General features: G+C 37.9%; 1 protein-coding gene across 2 annotated transcripts in view; it reads left to right on the top strand.

Moving 5' to 3' along the window:
• The first annotated feature begins 13,111 nt into the window (after positions 1–13,111).
• The window catches only part of ZNF462 (zinc finger protein 462), a 154,667-nt gene continuing 147,893 nt past the window's right edge, over positions 13,112–19,885 (top strand). For both annotated transcript variants that reach the window (XM_051986937.1, XM_051986929.1), the window contains exon 1: positions 13,112–13,361. The gene's annotated coding sequence lies outside the window, so the exon portion shown is untranslated. The remainder of the gene's footprint in view (positions 13,362–19,885) is intronic.

The raw sequence follows: 19,885 nt of genomic DNA, 5'->3' as shown, positions 1-19,885 counted from the left end.
TACAAATGTCAAAGAAAGTACAATAAGTATATCAGAAAGTTAGAAACAAAATCCCATAAAAGGACCTTTAAAGGAAAATGAATTTCCAAATTATTAGACCTTGAAGTTAAAAGCAAGGAGTCACAAGCAAAACAAACTTTCAGATCCTAAAGCAAGCATTACAAAGAAAACAAAAGAACTAGAATTTAATTGGAGGCCATCAATTGGGGAAATAGCTAAATAGACTGACATATGAAAGAATAGAACAGTGTTATAGCAGTTGTTGTTCAATCACTTACGTCATGTCCAGCTCTTTGTGACTCCATTTGGTTCTGGGGGAAGTTTTTGGAGGAAAAAAACTAGGGTAATTTGCCTTTTCCTCTCCATCTCATTTTACAGAAAAGAAACTGAGGCAAACAGGGTTAAGTGACTTGCCCTGTTTCACACACACAGCTAGGGTCTGAGGCCAGGTAGGAACTCAAAGCTTTCTAACTTTAGGACTGGAACTCCATCTACTGAACCCCAGAGAATATTAGATATTATGCATGAAGTGATATAGAGTGGTGTGGGTAGAATCAGGAGAGTAATTTAGCGAGTAAATAGTATGGTAAAGAAAAACAACTTTGAAGTGCTTAAGAACTTTGATGGCTGCAATGACCAACCATTTCTCCAGAGGACCTGTGGTAAAGTATGCTATCCACCTCCTAACAGAGAAGTGATAGACTCCAGGTGCAAAAAGACAAAATTTTTTTGACATGTCCACCATGTGTATTCATTTTGCTTGATTACAGTTATTTATTACAAGGGACTTTTTTTTTTTCTTTTGCTCAGGTAATTGAGGATAGGTACAAGGAACTCAGGAGAGGAAATAGAAGTAATAAAACAAAAGAAGGCTATTGAATTTTTTTTAGTACAGAGGAAAGTCTTAGAAAGTTCAGAAGGAAACAGACAAGCAAGACAGTTTTGAAAGTAACATATACAATTTATTAAATCATTAAAAATAAATATAAAATGTAGGTTTATGGTTTAATTTTTAAAAGTCTTTTTTTCTCTTTTTTTTCATATATACATATATATATGTATATATATATAACATATGTTCATGTATTCCTTTTGGTATTTAATTTCAGAATTTAAAAAATACAATTAAAAATAAGTTAAAAGACTGTAATGTTATATAAAAATCATAAACTGAAGGAATATTTGTTAGGGAAGGGAATGTAGAAATTACCTAGTTCTATTCCTTTCCTCACTTCTTTCCCCTATTTTGTTAGATATAATTTTTCCTTATATTAAACTGAAATCTACCTTTTAGAAACTTTTCTTGATTCTGATTTTGCACTCAAGGATGAAATAGAATAAATGCATTTCTCTTCCAAATGACAGCCATTCAAGTATTTGAGAAGGAGGTCATATTATTTGTAAGATTTTTTTCCTCCGGGTTTCTTTGGGGGGTTTTGAGAGGGGAGGTGAGGCATCAAAGTTAAGTGAGTTGCCTAGGATCAAACAGCTAAAAAATATCGTGTCTGAAATCATGTTTAAACTCAGGCTCTCCTTACTCCATTACCTGTGCTCTATAAACTCTGTCACCTATCTGCTTCAAGTTCTCTAAATGTAGAGGGTGGAACTTTGGAGAAATGTACTTGAAATAAGTAAACTTGAAACAAGGTGATAACTCAGTGGAATTGATGAGATGATGGTTCTCTAGTTCACATATGTATTTAGTACTTAGTATAGTGATGTACTGATTCTCTAAGTTCACATATAATCAGTGCTGTAATGATGTAATTACAATAAGGTATATAAGAGCTAACAAGGACTGGAAGAGGGACATTCTCTCTTTGACCAGCCTCATTTGGTGGCTCTCCTGCCTCCTGCACTAAGATCAAGACTGGGCCAGAAAAAAGAATCTAGACTCTATTCTTGACCATTCTCATGGTGTCTATTCTACTGAGACCAAGGCGGTTCCGAAGGACTTCCAGAAAGCTAGCTCAGACATTACACCTAAATCTCAAAAAATGTGGATTTAAGTTCTTTCACCATGTTGATTACTTTCCTCTGCACATCAGTTTATCAACATCCCTATTAAAATCTGGGGCCAAGAAATGAATGAAATATCATGAATGTGACCTGATAGGGAAAAAAATAAAATAGAACTATTTTCTCCTTTTGTTCAATTATTCTTCTGTAAATTCAGCCTAAGAGAACATTGTTTGCATTTGCAGACATATAGACTCTAGAGGTTCTTATATTCCCCAACTTCTATTCTCACTAATCAGTCAGGTTCTAGGACAACATTATATTTTTGAGGGGTTTGAAGGGCTCCCCTGAAAGGCTAGAGATATCTTTCAAGTACTATTGACCTAAGTCACCATTCCAGCAGTAATCTCTTTAGTATCATATTAACAAATGCCAGGCAATACCTATTTAATATTATCTATATGTCATCAACTAGCATCCCAATACCATTTAACCAATAAATATCAATTAACTATTACAAAGCATTTACTGAAAAATTAAATCAAGAATAGAAGTTCAAAAACATCCTCCCTCACCCAGATATATTTTTTTTTTCTTTCTACCACCTTGGTCCCTGAGAAGAACAGACTTAAAGAACAAGACTTTGCTTGTTACAAAGCATTTGCCCTACAAAATTCATTTCCAAATGCAGTATAGCAGATAGATAAAGTTACTCCTTTGCTTGTAGAAAATGCATGGGGGGGAGGAGGGGACATTACTAACATCAGAAAATGAAAAGGGTGAACTACCAGTGAAAAAGAAACTAAAGCAATAATTAGGAGATAATTTGCCCAATTGTGTGCAGCAAATCTGACAATCTAATTAAAATGGATAAATATTTTGCAAAAACATAAATTTACCGGATAAATAGAAGAGGAAATAAATTATTTAAATAGTCACATTAGAAAAAGAAATTGAACAAGTCTTCAATGAATTCTCAAAAAAAATCTACAGGATCAGATGGATTTACAAGTGAATTTTACCAAACATTTAAAGAACAATTAATTCCAATACTATGTGAACCATTTGGAAAAATAAGTAAAAAAGGAGTCCTGCCAAATTCCTTCTATGTCTCAAATATAGTGCTGATATGCTAAACCAGGAAGAGCCAAAATAGAGAAAGAAAGTTACAAATCAATCTCTTTAATAAATATTGATGCAAAAAAATGTAAACAAATATTAACAAAGAGATTACAAATTACCAGCACTATAATAGACTATGACTAAATGGGATTTATACCATATCAATGACAAAACTAACAAATAATATGATAATCTTAATAGGTGCAGAAAAAGCTTTTGACAAAATACAGCACCCATTCCTATTAAAACCAGCAGAGAGCATAGGAATAAAGGGTATTTTCCTTAAAATGTTAAGCAGCATCTATCTAAAACCATCAGCAAGCCTTATTTGTAATAAGGAAAAGCTGGACATATTCCCAGTAAGATCAGGAATGAAACTTGGATGACCATTATCATCACTATTATTCAATATTGTACAAGAAATGTTGATTTTAGCAATAAGAAAAGAAAAAGAAATTAAAGAAATTAGAATAGGACATGAGGAGATAAAATTATCAATCTTTATAAATGATATGATGATATATTTAGGGAATTCTAGAGAATCATCCAACTACCTACTTGAAACAATAAATAGCTTTAGCAAAATTGCAATACATTAAGTAAACCCACATAATTCATCAACATTTCTACATGTTACTAACAGGATCCAGCAGCAAGAAAGAGAAATTCCATTTAAAAGAATTGTAGACAAAATAAAACACTTGTGTCTATTTGCCAAGACAAACCCAAGAACTATATGGACACAGTTACAAAACACTTCTCACACAAATAAAGTCAGATCTAAACAATTGGAAAAATACCAAATGCTCGGGGGTGGGGGTGGGAGGGGTGTAATATTTTTAAAATTACAATTCTACCTAAATTAATCTACTTGTTCAGTGCTATACCAATCAAACTGCCAAAAATTATTTTGTAGAGCTAGAAAAAATAATAAAACTCATCAAAAAAGAACAAAAGGTCAAGAATATCAAGGGAATTAATAAAAAAAAAAATGAAGGATGGTAGCCTAGCAGTACCAGATTTAAAACTGTATTATAAAGCAGCAGTCATCAAAAACATTTTGTGCTGGCAAAGAAATAAAGTGGTGGATCAGTGGAATAGGTTAGATATACATGACAGAGAAATCAATGACTATGGTAGTCCAGTATTTGATAAAACCCCAAAATTCCAGCTTCTGGGATAAGAACTCAGTGCTTCACAAAAACTCCTAGGAAAATAGAAAAATAATATGTTCGAAATTCAGCATAGAGTACATCTTACACTCCACAGCAAAATAAGGTCAAAATGGGTACATGATTTAGGCATGATGGATGATATCAGAAGCATATTAGGAGAACAAGGAAAGAATTTACAACCAAAGAAGAAGAGAACGTTATAAGATGTAAAATGGACAGCTTTGATTACATTTAATTAGAAAGTTTTGCGCAATGGGGCAGCTAGTTAGTGTAGTGAATAGAGCACCAGCTCTGAAGTCAGGAAGACCTGAGTTCAAATTTGGCCTCAGACACTTCCTGGCAGTGTGACCCTGGGCAAGTCACTTAACTCCAATTGCTTCAGCAAAAAAAGAAAAGAAAGAAAAAAAGAAAGAAAAAAAAATTTGCCCAAACAAAACCAATCCAAATAAGATTAAAGGGGAAGCATAAAGATGGGAAACATTTTTTTTTTTACAGCCAGTGTTTCTCATTTCTAAAATATATAAAGAACTGTGTCAAATTCATTATCACTATTGATTAAAGAAATGCAAATTAAAACAATTCTGAGGTAACACCACACTTCATAGATTGGATAAGATGACAGGAAAAGATAATGATGAATGTTGGAGGGGATATGGGACAACCCGGACACTGATACATTGTTGGTGAAGTTGTGAAATGATCCAAGCATTCTGGCAAACAATTTGGAACTATGCCCAAAGGGCTATTAAACTGCATATCCTTTGATCCAGCAGTACCATTACTGGGATTTCATCCCAAAGAAATAATAAATAGGAAAAAGAACTTACATATGCAAAAAATATTTGTAGCAGCTCTTTTTGTGGTGGCAAACAACTGGAAAATGAGTAGATGTCCATCATTTGGGGAATGGTTGAATAATATAGTATATGAAAATAATGGAATATTATTGTTCTATAAAAAATATCATGCAACAGGGATCAAGCAGGAACTATTAGGAGCTGGGCTGGAACTTGACTCTATTGTTTTCAAACTAGGTAAGGATTACAGTTAATAGACCTTTTGAGAGCTCACAAAATCATTATCTAGTCATTCCAGGTCTAATACTCATTAACTGAAGAGTAAGAAAAATAAAACTTAAAGATGTAAAAAAACAGAGACCCTATAGATCTGATAGACAGCCATTACTATTTGTTTAATCACTAAAAAGAGAATGCATTTGAGTTGTTGAGGCGCTTTATTCAATGAACCCCAAAGCCCCTCTGACAATACCTCACATGCCCCACAAGCTACATTGGGACTGCCTCAGGCAGAGCACAGTGGTACGCAGGGTCATAAGAACTGGATTCTTGTTGGTCAGTTTCCCTGTTACACACTGTTTGTTCATATGGATCTTCCATTTAAATCAAAAATTTTGTTTTGTTTTGCTTCATTTTTTAATAAGACACTAAACCATATTATCCTCATCAAAATAACTGATGGAATAGGCTCTTGAAGTCACCAAGATCACACTGGCAAAATTGATATAGAAAGATATTATGGATAATATTTACATGAAACCAAAACACTTCATTGAAAAATTCAGTGTGTTACATGGTGGGGAAAAAAGGGGAGGAGTAGGGTCGTAGTTGGAACAATTTTCTGGGTATCTGGATTCAGTTAAAATAAAAGATATCATGAAATTGGGGCACTAATCAATGTTGACTAAATTTTCCCCTTATATTCAGATATTTTGAAAACTTATAGTATAACTTATACAAACATGAATCATCATAATGTACATTATCTATCAATATCCTAAAGCATTACATATTATCATCCAACAAAAAATAATTTCCTAGATATAATATTGTGGGCAAAATTCACTCTGGTAAAACAAATACTCTAGTGTTTCCAATTTCTCCAAAATGAACAGGTAAACATTATTAACTTCCCTGCCATAAAAAAGTAAACCCTGGAAAGCAAAAATCTCTCCCACAATATTGCTCTCAGAAAGTTCTTAGAAGGAGACATCTCTTCAACCTTTTTATCTTTCAAGGAAAAGTTACAGCTGTTTATTGAACTCAAACACTAAGATAATTGAATAGGATACAAAATTAGGTAACTTGAAACCATAGTAGAAAAGTTGATCATTTTTCCCACTACTTCTCACATGGACATAAGGGGCATATTTGTTTATAAAAGTGTGGTCAAATCAGACATGAAGGAATGGCTTGGTTCTGATTCACCAAGGCAGAAGTTGAGTGGTGGGAATCTAGAAATACTAGTCTTGCTGCTTGGAATCATTCTGAGCAGAGTGGCAATCTTTCAGTTGAGTCCAATCTTATTGAACTATTACTATAAGCATAGTGAACTCCTTGAGAGTAGAGTCTGTTTTTGTTGCCTTTCTGCATCCCCAGGGATTAGCACAATGTCTAGCTCTTATAATCTTGTAGATTTGATATATCATAGTCTTATAATTTACTATCACAGTGGACAGAGTGCCAGGCCTGGAATCAGGAAAACTTTTTCTTCTTGAGTTCAAATCTGGCTTGGGATATTTGTCATCAATGTGAACCTGGACAAGTCATATAACCCTGTTTGCCTCTGTTTCTCATCTGTAAAATGAATTAGAAAAGGAAATGGCAAACCATCCAGTGTCTTTGCCAAGAAAACCCCAATTGCGATTATGAAGAGTCAAGCATAATTAAAAAGCAATCAAACAGATATCCTCCCAATAACGAACTGATTTAAGAATTCTCTTTTCCTTAAAAATTTCTATAGAAAATTGAATTATGCCATGTTATGTTTCACATGAAGATGATGACACTCAGATGCTCTCAATTTATTCTTAAGTTCATAATTAAGAATTATTCTTTGAAATCTTGTTCCTCTAAAAGATATTATTTGGCAATATAAGATTTGACCCTTAGCGGAATTTGACATCCTAATATAGAATATATCTACTGCTAACTCACAGAAAAGGGAACTGTAGAATTTCATCATGCTTCTTTTCAACTATTGAGTTTCTTATCCTTTGCTCTAGTTAAGATAGAGAGACTGGATACACTGAGTAAGAATTAACTCAATTCATTTTCCTTGAAGATGTAGTCAGAATCATTGTCATTTTATTCAAGTTTTTAGAACTCTTCCCTTAAATGTGGCTTACTATAACTATGTAGAAGTTTACAAGAGTGTACTGACATTTCATACAGAGATAAGGAAAACCATTAGTTTGTTCAAGCCATGATATATGAAAAAGAAGATTCCATAATCATCCAACTTCCTTGAAGTCAAATTGTCTGAAAAGCAAGTTTAGTATCAAGGAATTTCCTACAAGATTATTAGAGTTTTAAGGAATCCAACATAAATTACAGTTAGTAGAAAATGTTAATTTAAATTCACATAGGACAAAGGTTGTGATTAACTCAGATGAATAATGTATGGGAGGTCTTCCAACAAATAGTTAAATGATAGTTGCCCAACAATATGGCCAAATGTTTAGGGAAAGAGTAATTAAAATTTTCAGGGACCTGTTTATTATGTTTTATGTTTTTCTAAAATCATCAGCCCAAACAGTTTTCTAATAAAATTGAGAAAAGGAAGAGCTCACAACTGAAGAGTTTGTATAAAAGTTGTAAGAGGAAGAGGTCTTTTGTCCCTTCTATTCACTGGGTTAATAGAGACTAAGTATTGGGACAAAGAATTTACAAATTTTGCATTCTTGTTTGGATAAAAATTAATTCTCTTGGATTAAAATGCTATTGTTAATTTTTTTCACATTGTCTTCTTTCAAGAGATTTGACACAATCTTTCTTCTGACCCATCTTCTGATTTTTTTTTTCGATTTGTGAGTCTTATTTTTCCAAGGTTTTAGAAGCCTGAAAGATATGTGGAACACCCTAATCTGTTTTAACCTAATAGGGAATAACCATCTAAGTAGATCATATTTGCATGGGGTCATTCTGATTTTAGGACTTCATTTTTTTCTAGTACAGAAATTGCAAGATTTATTATTCTATTAATGTTCATAAAGTCACCCTTTTGATGAGCCATAATTTCCTTTTATGAGAAGTCTGTATGCCAGTCACTCTCCATAAGGGAAGAAAAAGTCCAGGCTTCCAACATATTCATATTCCCTGGAACATTAATAAAGTCTTGAAATCCCATATGACTCAGGGGAATAATGAGACTAGGGACAATAACAATCTGCAAATTTCAGGGAGTTAAGATTTTCCCATGAGATGTCCATGAATATTGTTCTGTTGTATAACAAATCTAAGTTTTCATTTTTTTTAAATTACAGAAATTTTTCCCCCTCCTGATTGAGAAGGTAATCTAGAGAAGACAAACCAAAGAAGTGCTGTCTTTTATGAGTCTTTTTAGGGGATGAAATAGCAGGACTGAAGGAGGTGTGAACTTGCCCCTATTCATCTTAATGGGCTGCTAATGGCAAAGCATAATTATGGTTACTTAAGTGTCAACCTTATTAACGTTTTCACTAAACATCTAACTATGGTGCTTTCTTCACTGGTCAGGCTTCCTTATCAAAACTCTGTTCTATTCATTGGAAAGAAAAATAACCAAACCAGAGGCTCCAAGTTTTAAAGAAGTAAAGCTGCAAGGTTTAAATATTCAAATAGAGGAATATTCTTTCAATTACTTCAGTTGGATAATTGAGGTACTTGCCACTGTCCTTAAAAGTTAGAGTAAAAGTGATATTTATAGCGTCATTAGCTAAAATTGTAGGCTTCCCACAATGCAAACGACAGGGCTGTGTGGGCTTTTTGTAAGAAGTTTGGTCTATCAGCGTGGAGATTTGCTTTTATTGCAAGTAGACTCATAATGCTTCTGAATGACCCTCTAGTGATGATATTTGGGGTAACCAATTATGCAAAAAGAAGAGGAAGAAGGAAAAGAAAAGAAGAAGGAGGAGAAAAAAAGAAAGAAAGAAAGAAAGAAAGAAAGAAAGAAAAAGAAAGAAAGAAAGAAAGAAAGAAAGAAAGAAAGAAAGAAAGGAAGGAAGGAAGGAAGGAAGGAAGGAAGAAGGAAGGAAGGAAGGAAGGAAGGAAGGAAGAAAGAAAGAAAGAAAGAAAGAAAGAAAGAAAGAAACAAGGAAGGAAGGAAAGAAAGAAAAAGAAAGAAAGAAAGAAAGAAAAAAGAAAGAAAGAAAGAAAGAAAGAAAGAAAGAAAGAAAGAAAGAAAAGAAAGAAAGAAAGAAAGAAAGAAAGAAAGAAAGAAAGAAAGAAAGAAAGAAAGAAAGAAAGAAAGAAAGAAAGAGAAGGGGGAAAAGCCTTTATCTCCTCCCCCCAAGGAGATGAACAGATCTTATATTTTTTCACGAATCTCTTCGTCCTCTTTCCACCTTACTATCTACTATACACACAATCAGGTGTAGACTCTGAGCTTTAAAAGATTTTAATCTGAAGGCACAGTCCACTGAAAGGGTCTTTCCTATTAGACAAAGCTTCCATCTGAGAGTAGTCACCCACCGCCTCCTTCATCTCCCATCAATCCCTTTCGGTCTTTTTTTCTCCTTTCTTTCTCCACCCCCTCCTGCCGCTGGAAGCATGAGCTGTGGCTCTGGGTGAACTTGGGGACTTGGCGACTCCACGTTTAATTTGCAGGGACGGTAAACTATCTGAAGCTAGGTAGCCGTTTTCCCTCGCCAGTGCCAGCTGGGTTTATGAGGCTTTGAAACGTGTTGGAACTGGAACACCCTCCTTGGAAAAGCTCCTCCTCGGGGCTTGGCCGAGGGTGTCCAGACCTCGCCGATCCATCCTGGGATGTTTCTCCTTGTTCGTCTCCCGCCCAACCCCCACCACCCTCACACTCACACATAGACATGCACGCACGCACTCACGCTTACACAAATGGGGATGCTTCAGTGTGGGGACACTTCCACATCACACTAGGGTCAACCGAGAAGGTTTCTTCACGTCGATGAAGATTTTATCTTGGGCTTGAAACCCAGCTGTATTTGGAGCTTTCAACCTGAAATAATGATTGTTATTTTCCCGGAGCATAGCTTGACAGAAAAAGTCAGGTTTGGGTTTTTTTTTTTTTTTTTCCCTTCTTCTTCTTTTTATTAAAGACAAAGAGGTAAATTATCTGCTAGGGTGCTGCAGAAACGTCAGAGACCTTGTGAGTTCCCTTTCATTTCCAAGAGTGATTTATAGGGGAAGCTACAGCCAGATTTCACCCTCCTGCCCCAACCTCCTCCCCCTCCGCCGCCCAATCCCGGCGGGTAGGGAAAAGGAGCAATGGGACCTTCAGTCGCCGCCCAGGGTTGGACCTTGAAAGGAGATCCAAGAAAAGGTCTTTACAAGACTAGTGGCACTTCTAATGTTGAGGGTTTCCTTCGTTGATATTCTCTCTCTCCCTCCCTCCCTCGTTCTCTCTCTCCCTCTCCCTCCCTCCTTTCCCTCTGCATGGAAGTTCTATCAATCAGCCTACCAATCTATCTATCTACCTACCTACCTACTTATCTATCTATCTATCATCTATCTATCTATCTATCTATCTATCGACCTATCTCTAGCTATCATCTTCCTTAATTGTTCACTTGCTTTTCAATGGGAGACGGAGGAAGGAAGAGGAGGAAATGTAGAGCGGGAGCAGGGACTGGCTTCTATCTCGAGACAGAGATTTTTGTCTGAGGAGCGATGGAGAAACCTTAGGAGACTTAGGTGTAAAAATCCGTTTATTAAACACTGTTATCTCGGATGCGTCTCTCCCGCCCCCTCCTCAAGCTCTCCTCTCCCTCTCCTCCCCCTCCCCCTTTCATTTAGGTATTTGTTTCCTGGCTGTTGCATTGGGGCTATTAAAGAGGATAACCTTGTAATCAATCATCACCACATCTTTAATAAACTGCTGACACGCTTTAAGTAGAGGGTCTGTGCGCCTCCTCCACTTGATCACCGCTCCCAAAGGCAGCCCCATGTGAAGGAATCCAGAAAGGCACCCAAATTTAGGCGGGGACAAAAGAAACTTTAATGAAGGTCTGTGCAGCACGCATCATCACCCCGTGTGATGCTCTCCCAAGGATGTTGAGTGCACGTCTTGAGGACCAGAGAAATAGAAATGATAGTAGAATATAGCCCATGTCCTTGAACTTCAATTGCTCCTGTCTTGCTGTATTGATTTTTTTTTTCTATTGTACCCCTCTCAATACCAAAATTAAAGCCTGGGAGACAACCTACTTGGCATCATGGGGGAGGGGGAGCACCTTTGGAAAAGAGGTAGTTCAGGACGATTTGGGAAAAATTACACTAAATAAAAATTCCGGGTATGAAAGCTTCATCTTGGCTGTCTTGCCTTCAACACCGTGACACCTTATCATTATGAGCGTTGATTATTACTTTGGAAGGCTTTAAATGATCAGCCACAAAGTGCAAACAACACGGGGTTAGAAGGTGTAAAGTTATTTAAGTAGGATTTTTTTTTTGTTGTTGTTGTTGCCGTCAAAACATTTCACAAGTTGAGGAGAAAAAAGTGGTTTTGAAGATCGGATTGATCATCTCTCCTCCCCGCCCTCCGCATCTCTCCCCCCCCCCCCCCCCATTCCTTCCCATATCGAAGGAGAAATAAAATGCACAATAAGCCTTTATTTCAGGGAGAAGACTTCAAAATACGTGCCAGCAATGGACAATTTGAGCTTTTCACATCAAATACTTACAACACAAGCTGGAAGGGGATTAAAAACAACCACGTGGTTGATCTGGTTTTATACTTGCACCTCCAGCTCAATGTATGTTCCTTGCAAAGATTAGCCTCTAGATGGATGTGTCTGAGGGACCCACTTGGGCTCATCAGCCTCTGGGAATCGGCTCTTTGGGCTTGGGCTGATGGTGAAAAGCTATGATCGAGCACGCAAGATCCTTGGTGAGGGCTCCCTCTGGAAAACAAGAGCTGCCGAGTGCCCCTGTACGGGGGCTGGCGAGGTAACAGCTTGGCTTGGGAACCTCCTCAGATCTCCTTCCTTCCTCTCTTCCTCTCTGCTTCTTATTCACCTCAATCCCCCTCTTTCCTTTCTCCTCCTCCTCCTCTTCCTTCCTTGTCTTCCTCCTTCTCCTCCTCTTCCTTCCTTGTCTTCCTCCTTCTCCTCCTCCTCCTTCTCCACCTCCTCCTCCTCCTCCTTCACCACCACCACCACCACCACCTCCTCCTCCTCTTCCCCCTCCTCCTCCTCCTCCTTCTCCTCCTCCTCCTTCTCCTCCTCCTCCTCCTCCTTCTCCTCCTCCTTCTCCTCCTCCTCCTCCTCCACCACCACCACCATCACCACCATCACTACCTCCTCTTCCTCCACCATCTCCTCCTCCTCCTCGTCCCGTCCTCCTCCTCCTTCTCCTTCTCCTCCTCCTCCTCCTCCTCCTCCTCCTCCTCCTCCTCCTCCTCCCTGGCCAGGCTGTGTGTTGTTCTGAGTGACAAAGACAATGTCCCAGCTTTAACTTTGCAACCACCTTTCCTCCTTCTCGTGTTCTTCAGCAGGGGCAGCAGCAGCAACGCGGACAGGAGCAGCAGCAACAGCATCTTCTGTTGCTTCTTCTCCTCCTCCCGGGCTCCTGGATATTTTCTCCCTTTTCCAGCCTTTTCCTCATTTTTCCCCTCCTCCACGTTGTTGTTGTTGTTAGAAAGGCTTCGCGCACCCCCTGGTGCTCTCGCATTTTGTGTGGTGGGAGAAGATTGTCTTCCTTCTCTCTTTCTCTCTTGCTCTCTCTCCCTCTCTCTTGCTTTCTCTCTCTCTCTCCCTCTGGTTGCTCATTATTCAGAGAGAGACACAGAGGGGGCAGAGAGAGGGGGGAGAGAGAGGGAGAGGGGAGAGGGGAGAGAGAGGAGAGAGAGCGAGAGAGAGCGCTCGAGAGAGAGAGAGAGAGAGAGAGAGAGAGAGAGAGAGAGAGAGACGGATATCTCAGGTCATCTGCAGCTGCAGCAAGCCAGCGAAGGAGAGGAAAGCAGGAAAGATGGCGATCCTCCATTGCTGAGACCTGGCAAAAGCACATGAGACTCACAAACAACTTCCACAACAATAACAAGAACAAGAAGAGCAGGAAGAGGAGAAAGAGAAAGAGGAGAAGGAGGCAGCAGAGCACCAGAAGAAGAAACAGCTCACAGCTCCGGGACGCTCCTGTAAGTTCCTGCAATTAAAACCCATCTCCGATTGGTATATGTGCACAGAGGGAAGAGAGAGCATTTGTGTGTAGGGACAAGCAAATTCATTCATTCACCCAAGGAGGGTTTTGTTTAGATGGGAGGAGAGGAAGTCTGTTGCATGGACTGAAGGAGGAAGAGGAGAAGAAGCAGGAGAAAAGAAGAGGAGGAGGAAGAGGAGGAGGAGGAAGAGGAGGAGGAGAAGGAGGAGGGAGAAGAGGAGGGGGAGGAGGAAGAGGAGGAGGAAGAAGAGGAGAAGGAAGAGGAGGAAGAGGAGGAGGGGGAGGAGGAAGAGGAGGAGGGAGAGAAGGAGGAGGAGGAAGAGGAGGAGTAGGAGAAGGTGGTAGTAGTGGTGGTTCTGCTTTTGCTTTTGCTGCTGCTTCTGGTAGGAGGAAAAGGAGGAAGGTGGTTAATTAATTTTGTGTAGTTATATTAAGAGAAGAGAACATGAAGGAGAAGTGAGGATAGAGCTGAAGGATCAGGATTGATGCTCCGGGTTTGGGAAGTGCGATAAGAGACAGAAAGGAGAGAAAGGGGGAGGGAAGAAAGGAGGGAGGGAGAGGGGAGAGAGAGAGAGAGAGAGAGAAAGAGGAGACAGAGAAAGAGAGAGAGAGAGAGAGAGAGAGAGAGAGAGAGAGAGAGAGAGAGAGAGAGAGAGAGAGAGAGAGAGAGAGAGCGAGCTCAGTGTTGGCACGACCTAAGCAATCGGGTGACCTCTTTCTCTGTCTCTCCCTTCCTTTCCCACTCTGTCTCCCTCTTCCCTGCTTGCAAAGCTGTGTGTGGATATGCCCCCCTCTTTCTCAGGTATTTTGCTCCCTCTCCAAAGTTGGGATCTGGGGGTCGGGCTGTGTCTGCTGGGGATGAGAAGGTTGCTGCTACTGCTGCTTCTGGAGGTGGTGGTGGTGGTGGTGGTGGTGGTGGTGGTGGTGGTTGGTGGAGAAGGTGGTGAGACAAGAGAGAAGAGGGGACCGGGAGATGAAGGTTGAGAAAGGAGCGGAGGAACTCTCTTCAGACTGGTGTTTCAAAAGGGGCTGTTTGGAGGACAGCGGTTTCTGGAGAGGAGAAGCCATTACACACGTTTTTTTGTTTGTTTGTTTGTTTTGTTTTGTTTTTTCACTCCTTTCCAAGGGAGGGGGGAGAAAAGAAAGAAAGGGGAGAAAGCCTCACTACTTCTGGTTCAGTTCCCCAGTGTCTGCTTTCCTTCCAGCCACGCAGGGAAGAAGCAGCAGCCCCCATCGGATAACCCTCTCGCTTTCTCTTTATCTCTCTGTCCTCCATTTGCAAGCTGTCTGCTTTGGTTCTAGTCCAGACTCCAAAACACCAGGCTTCTCCACACATTCAGTCTCCAGGCTTTTGTGTTTCCTGGAGTAACCCTGATTTTCTTCTCATTGTACCTTCTAACCTATAGAAAGGGAGTCTGCTAGAGCTCCTTTTATATCCCTCCCCTCAAGAAAAAAAAAGTTTCATTTTAGCGAATGTCTGGGATTGGAAAGACCTTCCAGTTGGGGCATTCTCCTACTACTGGCTTTTTGTGTTTGTGTGTATGAATGTGTGTGCGTGCGTGAGTGAGTGTGTGTGTGTGTGTGAGTGTGTGTGTGTGTGTGTGTCCTTTGGTTTGGTTTTGTTTCTTGAGACTGCTTGCATGCTTTAAAAGGAAGTGACTAGTTTGGCTGAGAGCTGTGAACTGAGTCAGGTAAGCCATGTCATGTTGTGGCTCCACCAGAAAATGGAGGAGAGCAGGCTTCCAGGAGACAAAGCTGAGATGAGAAGTGTTCATAAAATTATGGATGTTCTCCATTTTGAAGCTCTGCTTGTGATGGCTCGTTTTTCCCCTCTACTATTTCTTCCTTTTCCATGTGAAACCTTTTGGTGGCTCTTCAAGATCACTTCATTTGTGCAAAGAAATGGAAGGTTTAAGGAAGTTCTCAGGGATTTTTTTTTCCTCCTTCAAGGAAATCATTTCACAAGTTTTTGTACCTTTTGTTTACATTGTAAAGACAACTTTTGGATTTTTTTTTTTCTTTTGATTATTCCTGCAGGGCTTTTGACTTCAAAATTCAGGGGAGTGAAAACATGAATTTAACATTTTCTGGGAAGTCCTCTTCAGCTTTTAAGTGGCTTGCATTCTGCAAGCCTTCCTGATGTTTTTATTCATCAATATGTGAGGGAGGTGGAAGTGGTGGTGGCTCTAAACCAGCCATTTGGACTTTTAAGATTTGAGTTCTCTCTTTGAGATGCATTATATTGAAAAACTCTTAGTTGGACATCTGCAACAAAACAATGCTGCAAGACCTCAGAGGCACTCTAGAGCTTACAAATATCGGGTTCTTGAGCTGCTATAGTTCCTTTCTCAAGTTGTTCCATTTATGTAGTAGACTTTAAATCATTTTGTTTCACTTTTTTTCCTCCTATTTCTATTTGAGTATCTGAAAGTATCAAATACTGAAACTCTTTAGAAAGAGCAGTATGTTTCCTTTACAATGTCACTATGGAAACAAGTTTTTAAAATATTATGTCATTTGGGCAAACCTTATATTGAGATATCTTTTCCTTTTAATTTGAAATATTTTTTTTTTTGTAAGAAAGCATTGCTAGGGGTGAGTGATTATCATGGGGACATTCCTTTTCTTGCATTCCACACAAATATATTTAAACTAGCAATTAGAGAATTTATATAATTGACCAAAGCAGAAAATGAAATCCTGCAGGAATTTGGAGAAACCAAAGATGATGATTTTCAACTAGAGCTAGGGTAGACATCTGGATTATGGGGAGAACTTCAAAAAATTCCAGGTGAAGCATGGGACATAGGTGAGGAAGCCTCAAATGTGCAATGGAAAAAGAAAAACATGGATCAGGGAAATTGAAAAGAACTTGTTTACAAGCAGAGGGAAATATAGAATAGTACAAAGAAGGTCGTTGGCTATCTTAAGTATTCTTGGTGGTTCAGAAGACTCTGTAGATTACTTCTACCAGGTTGTTGTTGGGTTTTTTTTTTAATTGTTTTTCTTCATTATGAATCAGAACAATAATAAAAAAGAGCTGTGCAATGCTGTGTATTTCGAAGTGCTTTAAGATCTCAGATGCAAATGTATTCTTTTGATTAAGTGTTAATAATTTCATACATGTGCAAGGAAAACTCCAGTGAATGCAAAAAAAGTTTCACTTGTGACAAAATCACAGTTTTCAAACCAAATTGATGGGCTATTAACTGAGTATTACTTTTCTCTTAGGGATGAGATAGAATTATAAAATAAATAATAATTTTATTCATAATTGTTTACAGTCAATCTAGGCGTGCTTCACATAAGACTGTCTCAACTATAGAATTTCATAATAACAGTATTAATACACTGTTACCAACTCTACTATAAACTTGCACAACCCAGTGTTAAGGATGTTTAAGCTGTTGATCATTTATAACATATTTTTTCCTGTGAGACTAACAGCTTTTTATAATATCATTTCTTTTATCACTGCATTTGGGGGGAACTGATTAACAATGATAGAAGGGTATATGTGCACATTTGGGCCTGGCTTGGGTATAATTAGAGAGGTCACTTCTAAGTTTTCAGATGTTGTGATTCACATACAAAGTAAATTTTTCAACCCCTTTAAAAAGTATGCTTTGTTTATAGCACTTAAAATAACTTTGAGAAGTAACATTATTCTTGTTCAGGTTTGTTCAATTCCAGTGACAACATAGGATGGGCCCTATAGTTATATCTAGATTGGAAAACATATCTATGGATGCTCCAAGTGTTCAATATTAATTTTGTGTGGAATATATTAAAAAGAGAGGCTTAGGAGGATAACATGGCAGAAGCAAATAGATTAATATATGGTCAGTTTCTGATTTACATAAATATGCATTCATTTTAGATTTTTCTTCAAAAAGAACAATGTGTGAATTTTTTTAAAATTGAAGCAGTAGATTAAACAAGCAAGGCTGTCTAAATTGTTTTTATCTTTTTCTATTAGTTTGTCCTGTGGATACTGTGTAAAGGTTAGAAAGTTGTTTTATTGGAGGGGAAGACACATATGTGTGCATATATAAATGTATATGTAATCATATATCACATATATGCATGTAAAGATTTTATGTATGTGTGTATATATGTTTATAATTTTTAAAGGTCCTGTAGTATTTGTGTCTATGCTTCATATTGCAACCTAACAGACAAATTCATTGATCCCTTTGATCAAAAAGGATGAACAGCATGATGTGTCAACCTTCATTTTCTGCAGATTTTTTCTAATACACACATTTGATATGTAAGCCAATAGATATATGTTGGTATATGCAATAATGTGAGAAATCCAAGGAGTTACATATCTAACTTCCTTTCTTCTTTGATCTACAAGTCAGAGATACTGTTTTGTTTTTGGATTCAAATCCATTCTATATTTTTTTTCCTAAGGAACATTTATATCTAGTAGAGATGATTCTGGAGATGTATGTAGTCCACGAGATTCAAGACCACTGGATAAGCTCCTCTTGGATAACTGTATTTACATGATAGCTCTTATGTTTGTTTGGATTGTTGTCGATCGAATTCAGTGGCCACATTCCTTGAAGACTTTTTTTTCCTTCATTTTTACTCTTTCATGTGGGCTACAACTTCTATAGAAAAGAATTTTATTTTTTTTTTTTTGCTAATGAGTCTTCTGGGAAACAGTGAAAATCTTGCTATACTAATGGACTTTATTGTACTTGTGGTTGGTTTGTCTGAAAGAAAAGAATCAGAAGGGAGACTTGGATGAGGATCATATTTTCTGTATTGTGGTGTTTAATAGGTGCCAGTCTAACTTGTCCTTGATCTTGATTCTTCATTTTCTTGGTTTAGGTAACAGCACTCTCATTCCTCTTTGGTATGTGCCTTTATCAAGTTTGTGGTTCATTGGTCATGGGATTTGGAATTTATAAAACTATATTGAATATTTTAAGTTGATGGTTGAAAAGCAGAGTTGCTGTTTCACAATCTTAGGCTCACAAATGTAGTGGTGTATAAATAATGGTCTCAGAATGTGAAGGATCTGATATGAGTACATAATTGGGTGGTTGATATGGAAACTAAGGAAAATCACAGGAATAAAAGGGAACATTTTCAGGGCTTGTCACTGAATCCCAATAAAATTAAGAACCAATTCAACTTTGTTTGCCATTAAAAAATTTTTTTATGAAGTTCCTACACTAGCTGATGCCTGAGAGGTAGACAGTTATTGTTAGGGAGCTATTAATTGATTATGGGGAAATGAGTGAGGAGAGCAGATAATGCTAGAAGAAAATTCTCCTCCCCATGTGATATGCCAAGACATCTGGCAGATGTTATGTTGGGGCCCTAAGGAATGGACAGTTTAATTTTAGCCCTAGCAAGGAAATGGGAAGGTCTAAGCTCTTTTAATAGCACATGCCCCAGTTTGGGGGAAGGTTGGGAAAGAAAGGAAAGAAAAGGAAAGGAAAAGAAAGGAAAGGAAAGAAAAAGAAGGAAGGAAGGAAGGAAGGAAGGAAAAGAAAGAAAGAAAGAAAGAAAGAAAGAAAGAAAGAAAGAAAGAAAGAAAGAAAGAAAGAAAAAGAAAGAAAGAAAAAAGAAAGAAAGAAAGAAAGAAAGAAGAAAGAAAGAAAGAAAGAAAGAAAGAAAGAAAGAAAGAAAGAAAGAAAGAAAGAAAAAGAAAGAAAGAAAGAAAGAAGGAAGGAAGGAGGGAAAGAAAGAAGGAAGAAAAGAAGGAGGGAAAGGAGAGGAGGGAGGAAAGGAAGGAAGGAAGAGGGAGGGAGGGGGGAAGAAGGAGAGAAAGAAGAGAAAAAAGGGAGAATGGGAGGGCGGGAAGCTTTCTTGAAATTTAAAATCCAGAAAGCAGACTAGGCTGCTTACTAAAGAGGTTTTTGGATGATAGACAAAAAAACACATCTAGCTGTGTTATAACAATATGAAATTGATTTAGTCTGAATAAAAGGGAGAGAGACAAAACCTAAATGTGTTTGCTTTTTAATAACTAGAAGACAGGCACTGTGTGATTGGTGAATATTGCATATCTAATTTATCAATCAGTTCTTCAAACACAGAAACAACTAACCACTTAAAAGTTCAGTAACTCTGTGAGGAACTCTGCAACATTAATGAGGCACAACTATTGATCTTGTTAGTTTAATTTAACCTGGTGCAAACCTGTTGATTAATACTTGTTCCACTGACAGAAGAAAAACTTCTCTGAAGAGTGGTTTGGTCCATTTCCATATCTTTTAAATTCCTTTGTTCCTAAGGCTTTTTCTTTGCAGTATTCTATTTTACTTTCCATTTCTATTATCCAGGGCTTGGGAATCCTTTCAAACTTTGAGATACTGGAGATAAATAAGATAGCATCTATAAAAACACTTTGTAAACCTTAAGGAGCTATAGAAATATTAGAGAGATTTCATCAGTGGTTATGATGAAATGTGGGATGATCTCTGTGGTGATGCCTTTGTATAATTGGGTTATCCTTTTATAAGACATGATCATTGA

The sequence above is a fragment of the Antechinus flavipes genome, chromosome 1 (genome assembly GCF_016432865.1).
Source record: "Antechinus flavipes isolate AdamAnt ecotype Samford, QLD, Australia chromosome 1, AdamAnt_v2, whole genome shotgun sequence".
Taxonomy (NCBI): Eukaryota; Metazoa; Chordata; class Mammalia; order Dasyuromorphia; family Dasyuridae; genus Antechinus; species Antechinus flavipes.
This window is presented reverse-complemented; position numbering and strand designations above follow the sequence as displayed.